This window comes from Otolemur garnettii, unplaced genomic scaffold, assembly GCF_000181295.1.
Source record: "Otolemur garnettii isolate 467f Iridium unplaced genomic scaffold, OtoGar3 scaffold00001, whole genome shotgun sequence".
In the NCBI taxonomy this organism is placed as follows: domain Eukaryota; kingdom Metazoa; phylum Chordata; class Mammalia; order Primates; family Galagidae; genus Otolemur; species Otolemur garnettii.
Window position 1 is genome coordinate 42,371,521 of NW_003852396.1, and position 9,018 is coordinate 42,380,538.

Sequence of the window (9,018 nt, forward strand, 5' to 3'; positions counted from 1 at the left end):
GTCCCTAGATGTATGTTAAAGAACTGAGTAAGTTGTTTTTCCGTCCATTTTACAAATATTTATTGAGGATGGTTTAAATGCCCATAGTGCTCTAGGCAGTGGGGATGAGGGATGGAGTGAATTAACAGTCTTCTCTTGAAAAGCCTAAAGTGTAGAGGACTGTCCCTTCCTCCTAAACAAGAATTGTACCATGATGTGCCATGTGTTACTACAGACATGTCAGTAGAGTTCCATGGGAGCTGAGAGAAAGGGGTACTTGGTCTGCCTGGGATACTGCGGAGACTTCCAGGGAAAGATTATCCAATGGATGTGTAGGAGAAGCCAGGGTTTTCTAGGCAAAGAAGTAGAGGTGGGCATCCAGGAGGTGGTAAATCATAAGTTGTTGGATGCTATGAATTTAAAGAAAATGTATAAATATTCTCTTTTAAAGCTAAACTTTTATTTCATTGGCTTTTAGGTGGTGCTGGCTAGAGTGTATACTTTGGACCCAAGCTTAATTTTTCAAATGTGGAATCCTAAGCCTTCATTGGTAAGTTTGTTCAAAGCTTTCTTACCCAATTATGAGCGTGAGAACTCATATTTGGAATGAAGGACGAGGTGGTTGTCACTGGCAGGTGTTCTATGCGGGTTCTGAAGGCTCGGCCCTAGAGAAGCCTGTTGTACAGGCTGAAGGGATACGCAGGAGAAGCGAGACCTCACTGCAGGTTTCTGTGGCAGATGCAGAGAGGGAGGCCAGAGGAGAGGATGGCTGCAGCTGGCCTCGTGGAAAGGTAGAGCTTTACCTGTGTCTTGAAGGAAAAGGTAAATTGGAAAAAGTCCAGGGAAGAGTAAAATAAGAGAACATGGGCTCTTATTTTTTTTAACACCTTTTATCCATGTCCAGGGCTCGAGAACATGGATAAAAGGTGTTAAAAAAAATAGACTCAGATCCACAGAAGCAAAAGTTTCATCCAAAAGAGTCCTGGGCAAGAACTTTGGCAGGATCTGCTGGTGTCTCATTATTCTAGTCCGGAGTCAGCAAACTTTCTCTGTAAAGGACAGATGCTAAATATTTTTGGCTTCCTAGGCCATGGGGCCTCTGTCACAGCTACACTACTCTGCTGTGATAGTGAGGGGCAGCCATGGATAATACGGGAATGAATGGGCATGGCTGTGTTCCAGGACAGCTTTATTTACAGAAGCAGGTGGTGGGCTGGGTTTGGCCTGTGGGCTGTAGTGGGCAACTCCTTTTCTAGACCCTGAATGCTGGGCGAAAGAAAGCACTTAGACCAGTGGTTCTCAACCTGTGGGTCGCAACCCACAGGAACGGGGGCTGTGGAGTTAGGAAGGTTGAGAACTACTGACTTAGACTGTAGCCTGAAGGCAGTGGGACGCCATTGAAGTTATTTTTGGGAAAGAAGTGAAATGGTAGAAGTGATGTTTGCATTTTAGGGACATTCAGGAACATTCATCTGATAGCTGAACAGGAGGCCTGGGGCCTTGTTAGAAGGTGGCAGCAACTATCCAGGCCCAGGGACATGGGGGAAATGGAAGCAAAGATAGTAGGGGAGATTCTGCAAAGGGAAAACCAAGAGGATCTCAGCCTTCTTAGACAAAGAAGGTAAAAATTTAAACTTGGTGATTCACAGAAATGTGGATGCTGGGGTGGAGGGGGTGGTTGCTGCATCTAGTTTGAGATGACAGTGGTCCATCTCTAGGAAATGTCCAGCAGACAATCGGAAATGCAAGGTTGAAGCCTGGGCTGAGAAGATAAAGTCTGGAGAGTAGAATGGAAGCCATGGATTAAATTAGTTCTCCCCAGGATAAACAGAGGGCTGAGCCTTAGGGAATGTGCTTAACTTTGGAGTGAGAGGGAGAAGGTGACAGAGCCCCAGGAAGGGAAGAGGATGGCGCAGCATAGACCAGAGAGAAGGGCTGGGAAGGAAGGCTGCTGAGCTTGTGACAGGTCTTTACAGGTGGCCATGAGAGTGGAAGGGAAGAGGAAGTGGAGTTCATAAGGTCAGACATAAAGGAGGGCTAAAGAATGGTGATGCTACTGAAATAGACCACTGATAGAGAGCTTGGAGTAAAAGACGGGAGACGCCTAGGATACAGGTACTTGCTTGTCAGAATAACCTTTTCTTTAGCTTAAAGCGGGCAGAGCATGCTGTGACCAGTTCTTATTTCCTCCTTTGAGCCAAGCTGTGTTTGGGAGTTTTTGTGTACATGGGGCTTGTGATTGTGTACTTATACTCCCTTCAAGGTGTGGTGTTCATAACTCTGCCACAGCCTGCACCATGGAATCCAGCCCATGTTTGGACTTTTGCCATGAAACAAGATGTGATCTGTTGGGGAAATACTTGCATTTGTATAAGTTGGCAAAGAAAATGGAGTGGACCAAAATTGAAATAAAACTTACTGTTGCAGAGTCTGTACAAGTATGGGAAATTTGAGACCATTCCATGAGGCATTCAACTGCATACCAACTTGTGCTCTGAGTATTTTCAGTGTACCTTCTTTGGTTTGAATTCTAGGTTTTTTACTTGATTTGCATGAATGTAGCAGTTAAAGAAGTACAGTAGAACCTCTGTAAGTTGACCACCCAAGGGACTGTGACAAACTGGTCAACATATGGAGGTGGTCAACATAAGGAACTAGGCTACTGCACTGATACATACGTGGTGTGCATGTCCAGTCTATGAATATCAGGTCAACTTAAGGAGGTGGTCGGTGTAGGGAGATGGTCGACTATGGGGGTAAATGCATCAGGTGTAACTGCTTTAGAGCCATGAGTTACTGCACACTCATTATGGTACCAACTACAGTTCAGAGTACTCAATATGTATCATCTCATTTCATCTTTGCAATGACCTATGATGGGGGAATTAATATTCCCATTTCAGCCGTAAGGAATTCAAGTCATAAAGAGGTTAAATAACCTGCCCATAGTAAAGGGTTTTGAACCCAGGTCTTTATGACCTTGGATTATGCTGACCATGGCTTCCTTCTGCTTCAGACTCTCCAAGATCTCCTCCCTGAAAGCTAAGCCCTTTCAGGAAGCCTGTGGTCTTTTCATCATCTGGCCCTTGGCTACGTTCCATATTTTCCTTCTTCCCCTAACTGACATTTCTAATATCAGCTCTTCACCAAGAGCCGTCACCTCTTGGTTCCTCTACTGGCCTTCTCTTGGGCATGACCTGGGCCCTGCTCCCTACCTGAGGAATTCAGCTCCAGTTTCCCTTTACTCTTCTTTCCACACTCCACACCCCTCTATGACCTAGAAGTGACCTTCCTCCTGGCTCGCAGAGCACCCTGCATGTCTCTCTCTCCCAAAGCACTTGCCAGTGTAACTGTGGATTTACTTATCTGTTATACTCAGTAAGTTGAGCTCCTTAAGGGTGGAGACCACATACACACTCACACATACACACACACACACATGCGCGCGGGCACAATCTCTGTTCCCAGTGCCAGCTCAATACACCTGGCTCAGGAAGTATTTGTTGAAAGAGTGAGGGTAGCAAAGTCTGTTTGTGCAGCCAAACACCAGATTTATAACTTGATCACATGTACTTGAAATTGGTGGTTTATTGGCTGTTGAGTTTGCTGGGGCCACTGTCTTTCACCTTTCCATGTGGGACAGGTTGTGTTGGATTTGTGTTGGCTACCTGCTGTGTCTTCCAGCACACTGAGACCTCAAAAACATCTCTTCTCTATATCCTTTGCCCCTAACTTTTTATTTTTTTTGTTCTTGTTGATGAAGTAATAATAGATATTCAAAGTGAAAAATAATCCTTAGGAATGAGATCCACCCAGCTTGGCCCTGGATGAATCCCAAATTTCCTAGAATTAGTTGAAATATTGTCTCTCGCCGATCACTATCTGACAACCTTTCCCACTCTGTCCTTCCGAGAATGCTTGTCTGGCTGGCGGATTAATGTACCTAGTGGTCCTTTGTGGAGGTGCCCAAGAGCATCTTCATCTCCATTGGGAATCTTGTAAAGTCCTCAGTGAACACCATGGAGCAGCACAAGTAGGAAGAGGCTCTGACCCAGGGGATCCCAGGCCTGCATTCCCCATGGGAGCTAGCACTGTGCACCTAGTCGACAGAGAGCATAGTCCCATGTATTCATCTGGGGCCTTCAGCTAGATGCTTGTGTCGTCTTCACTTTCTACTCTGCCATGGAACTGGGTAGTTATACCAAGGATGAAGCTCATATTTGGGGGCTCACAGTAAACTGGGAAAGCTTCCCAGGAGAGAGCCATTCTGAGAACAGGGGTGTCCTTCTGACCAGGGTGCCCCAGTAGGCTCTGGGAACTGTTCTCCTTGCCTAGACAGTCTGCCTTTTCTGTCAGGGATGTACCGTAAGCTGTCCTCTTTGCATGGAATGCCTTTCCTTCTGGTCTGCCTAGTCCATGCCTGTTCACTCTTCAGACCTCAGCTCATTCACCGGCCTCTTCCTGGAAGACTTCCCTGACCGTATCACCTTAGTTTTTATCGCCACCATTCTTATCACCATCCTCTTCTGCTTAGTGACTGCTCACTATGATCCAGCTTGGTGGGTAATTCCTTTGTATTAGGGCTGACCTAAGTGCTTATTATCCCAAAGATGCCATGTGCGGATACTGAAGCTGAGTGTGTGTCGGAGCAGGGGTTTGTGGTCTGGCCCTCCTTCCACACTCACCGGTCCTGCTGCTACACGTCCTGGCAGCCTGTCCTTCTGCTCATTTGCAGCCCTTGTCACACAGAGTGCACTTGACATTTGTGTGGTCACTTGACTAATGGACGTTTGCTCCCCCACTGGGAAGCCCCTGTGAGCACTGGGATGGCAGGGGTACCTAAGACTCTAGGCAGCAGCTCAGCATGGAGTGGACCGACAGCCCACAGGACTGCCTACTTGCCCGCTGCTTCTCCTGTCCTTTGTGTCACATGAGACTGGGCTGTGAGCACAGAAGAGGCAGCAATAGTATTGTGTGTCTCCTCAACTTTTGGGGAACTGAAACATGCATCCCTGCCTCAGGCCAGTGGTCAGAGGGGCAGGGAACGTCTCTTGTTCTTTGTGCCACAGGAGATAGCTGAAGATGGGTTAATCTGGGTGGAGGCCATCACTTTTAGCCGAAGATGGGATGAACCTGGGCAGAGGCTGTGAAATTGTCTTGGACCAAGATGGGATTATAGCTTTTAACATTTAAAAGCTCTGTGCTTCTCAATTGTAAGAGGAACTTTACCTAACAAATGCAATCAGTGTAACCTGGTTTCTTGTACCCTCAATGAATCCCCAACAATAAAAAAAAAGCTCTATTCTTCTGCTCAGAGGCTGAACTTTGGATTTTGAGACCATTGTCTGCCATTTTCCTCCTTTGCTGGCAAAGTAATAAACTTCTCTTTCCTTGTCCTCAAACTGCTTGTCCTTCTATTTCTGATGTGGCCTTGGGGGACAAATGCCAAACTTTGGGTAGCACTGGCTGCTTGCATGGGTTTGGCCTTCACTCTCGCCTCCCATTTCTGCGTCAGAGCCCTTGGTGCTGAGGAAGCATCCTTGCCTTGGCAAGGTCTATTTTTTCTGTCCACTTCCCATTTCCCTCCCCCCCCCCCTTACAGCCCCTTCCTTCCTTCTATAAGGAAAGGACCCCTTTCGCCTTGCAGGGCCCATCCCCTGGCCTTGTGGACCTGCACACTATCTGAGGATGACTGACCACAGCAGGTCATGATGATCTGTGTGTTCCAGCCTGTGGTTTGTGTGGTGGGGCAGTACCTTGTACAGTCAGAGCTCAGGACTCTGCAGAAGGGGTGGGGGTGAACTAGAAGTTGTTACCTTGGGAGCAGCTCTTCTCTGATGCAGTTTCTGTATGTGTGTGTTTTCTTACATGATGTTTTTACTTGCATCATTTATCGCCCTGCTATAGCTCCCTCTCTCTGGTATCTAATGTGGGGCTTTGCATACTAGCTATATCACAGCTCTTGGCTCAGTGCATATTTCCTCCCCTCCCAGTCTGAAGGCGCCATCCTTGTCCCCCAACTCTCACTTTGATACCTCCGCAGCCACTTCACAGGGTTGTTGTGACTACAAGACCCTCTTCCTAGACCTCACATAGCAATGCTATGAAAACCCTGTCTACACTTGCCAGCTGGGCAGGGAGCTGGGCAACAAGGGAAGCCTGGTCCCCCCGGCACCTCACCAGGCCTCCAGGGCTCTCTAAGCCTGGACTGGCTGAGCTCCAAGTGAGTCAGATCATTTTTGATTGGGAAAAATAAAAATTTTAAAATGGCTTCTGACCAAGTGGGGAAGTGGACATAGGAGGAGGGGAGGAGGAATTAGCTATACCTAAGGTACATTTACCAACAGCACACTGAGGTGGGCTTAAAGGGCAGATGGCCTTCAGGACACCTCCTTCAGAGGATCGTTGGCACACTGGTCACAGGTTCTGGAGCAGACCTGCCCTGAAGTGTCAGCTCTGTCTCTGTTTAGTGGTGGGCTTAAGACCCACAAATCCACCGAGCTCAGTTTCCTTATCTTCAAAATGAGATTGTGAGAATCAGAATACCTGGGTTCTTGTGTGGGTGCAGTGAAAATGTGCTTAGTATGTTTATGTAGAAAACACCAAATATCTGTCTTCTCTTATCATGGTTGTTGTTTTTAAAAGTACTATTGTTAATAATACTCTAAGAAGACTTTGGACAGATGCATAGTTAAAGACCATCATGAGTAAGTGACCTAGTGGATAAGAAAGGTACTTTGTGAATTGCCTGTTAGGCCCAGATATTGTTATTGGCACAAGTATACCTGTTGTTTTTTCTTTGGAAAAAAATGACTAAGTACAATTTTATGTTACATCTAAGTTTTTGGTTGTTTTTGTTTTTTTGTTTTGGGGGAGGTTTGTCAGGCCTTTGATTGGACACTTGCCCGGTGGCAGTGTGATCCACATTGGTGATCCTGGGTGTCAAATGCCTGGACAGTACCTGGCAGAGAGGAGTGTTTTAGTGAGTTACTATTATTTATTTCTATTTTTACTTTTTTTCCCTTTAAAGATAGGGTCTTGCTGTGTGCCCCAGACTGGAGTGCAGTGATGTGACCATATGTTGCTCACTGTAGCCTCTAAACTTCTGGATGAGCAGTCTTCTTGTCTCAGCCTCCAAAGTAGCTAAGACTATAGATGCATGCCACTACCTATGGTTGGCTAATTCTTTTTTTTTTTTTTTTTTGAGACAGAGCTTCAAACTTTTGCCCTGGGTAGAGTGCTATGGCATCACAGCTCACAGCAATCTCCAACTCCAGGGCTCAAGCGAGTCTCCTGCCTCCGCCTCCCAAGTAGCTGGGACTACAGGCGCCTGCCACAAAACCCAGCTATTTTTTGGTTGCAGCCATCATTGTTGTTTGGCGGGCCTGGGCTGGATTTGAACCCACCAGCTCAGGTGTATGTGGCTGGCGCCTTAGCTGTGTGAGCCACAGGCGCCAAGCTGGTTGGCTAATTCTTAAGAAATTTTTTGTAGAGACAGGGTAGGGAAGGGAGAGGGGTGGTTCTCACTCTGTTGCCCAGGCTGGTCTTGAGCTCCTGGCCTGGAGTGATCCTCCCGCCTGGCCTTCCAAACCTTGGGAGGACAGGTTGCTATTATTTAAAATTATTATGGTAAACATCTAATACATAGTAGGAAGTTCTTACAGCTTCATTGACAGTAAATCATGGGCAATACTTTGAATTATTCTCTATTGTGGATCTAAGGACTTCTCACTCTTAATATAGCTAAATAAATGTGATCAATTCAGAATTTGATACAGAGAGCTATTATTGTCATCACAAGTATGTTAGAAATATTCTCTGAATAATAACTGCTTGACCCTTTTGCTTCTTATCTCCATTCTGTATCATTTCCCTATCTCCTACCATCTTTCTAGAAATAAAATTGAACAGAATTAGACATTTTAAAAAGTGTAGATACTTTCAGCTGAGGTTAAAAACTCCCTACTCCCTGGCAGCATCTGGACTGCACATGTATTTTATTCAGCACTCACAGTGTTTTAAAATATTTCAGTTAGTGGCTAACTTTTAAAAATTGGTAATTTTATATTAAAATCCAGGTTTCTAGGTCTTCATGAAAAATCAAATGTCTGGCAGCGCTGGGCCCATCTTTTTCTCGGCAGTGCTGAAGAGTGGTGGTCTCTCTCCGGCAATGTTGCATCTTCAGTCTGCCCCAGCCTCTTTGTATCTTTCCCCAGCCTGCCCAGCCGCAGTAGGTAGTTGAGTTGGTAATCCCTGCTAAACATAGTGAGTGCCCCTTAGATACTGGGCTTCAATTTTGAGTTGTTTTCTAGCAACTTTGACCATAACTAGGAAGGATATATTACTTGCAAGGTTATCATTCTTGTGATAACCCAAGTGGCTGTTTTGGATGCAGCAGGGTCACCTTCTCTCCTTGTAAGATTTCCATGTAAGCTGTTTTTTAAAAAAGTCTTAAAAAGGCTTATACATCAACTTGAAAGGTTAGCTAGCTAATGCTGGATATAAATTTTGATAGCCACTATTTAAAAGAGGCTGCAAACAAGTGAATGGCTTTAAGACATTTAGTCTTTTTTATTAGATTTCTCATTAAAATAGTTGTAGTTTGGCAGAATCTTTGTTGAAATAGGTGCAGGGTTGAGATTCTCAGTACTTGAGACCGTCATCTTCTGCGGCTTTCTTGGCTGTGATGGAGAAGGCCCAGCACTTGGCCACTTGCAGAGGTAGGCAGGACATTCAGCAGCCCATGGTGGTTGCCCTTTCGGGGTCTTTGAAAACACCCAAGTTTTAAGAAATTATTATTGTTCTATAGGCCTTTAAAAACTGTTTTTAGTTTTTGTTGTTATGAAAAGTAGTACATATTTGTGATAAATTCAAACAAGACTGAAGTGTGTGAAGTAAGCAGAAAAGTCTTCTGTGACCCCCCCTCCAACCATTCAAAGATAACCACTTTTGAGTCCTTCACTTATACTCCTGGACTTTTGCATTGCTTGTGTTCCCCCACCCCTACCTACCCTTTGCCCTCCACCCCCCCTACCCTTT

At 45.6% G+C, this 9,018-nt stretch overlaps 1 protein-coding gene across 2 annotated transcripts in view; it reads left to right on the forward strand.

The window, feature by feature from the left end:
* The first annotated feature begins 463 nt into the window (after positions 1-463).
* ARNTL (aryl hydrocarbon receptor nuclear translocator like) overlaps positions 464-9,018 on the forward strand; it is a 75,903-nt gene continuing 67,348 nt past the window's right edge. For both annotated transcript variants that reach the window (XM_012803982.2, XM_023516714.1), the window contains exon 1: positions 464-529. The gene's annotated coding sequence lies outside the window, so the exon portion shown is untranslated. The remainder of the gene's footprint in view (positions 530-9,018) is intronic.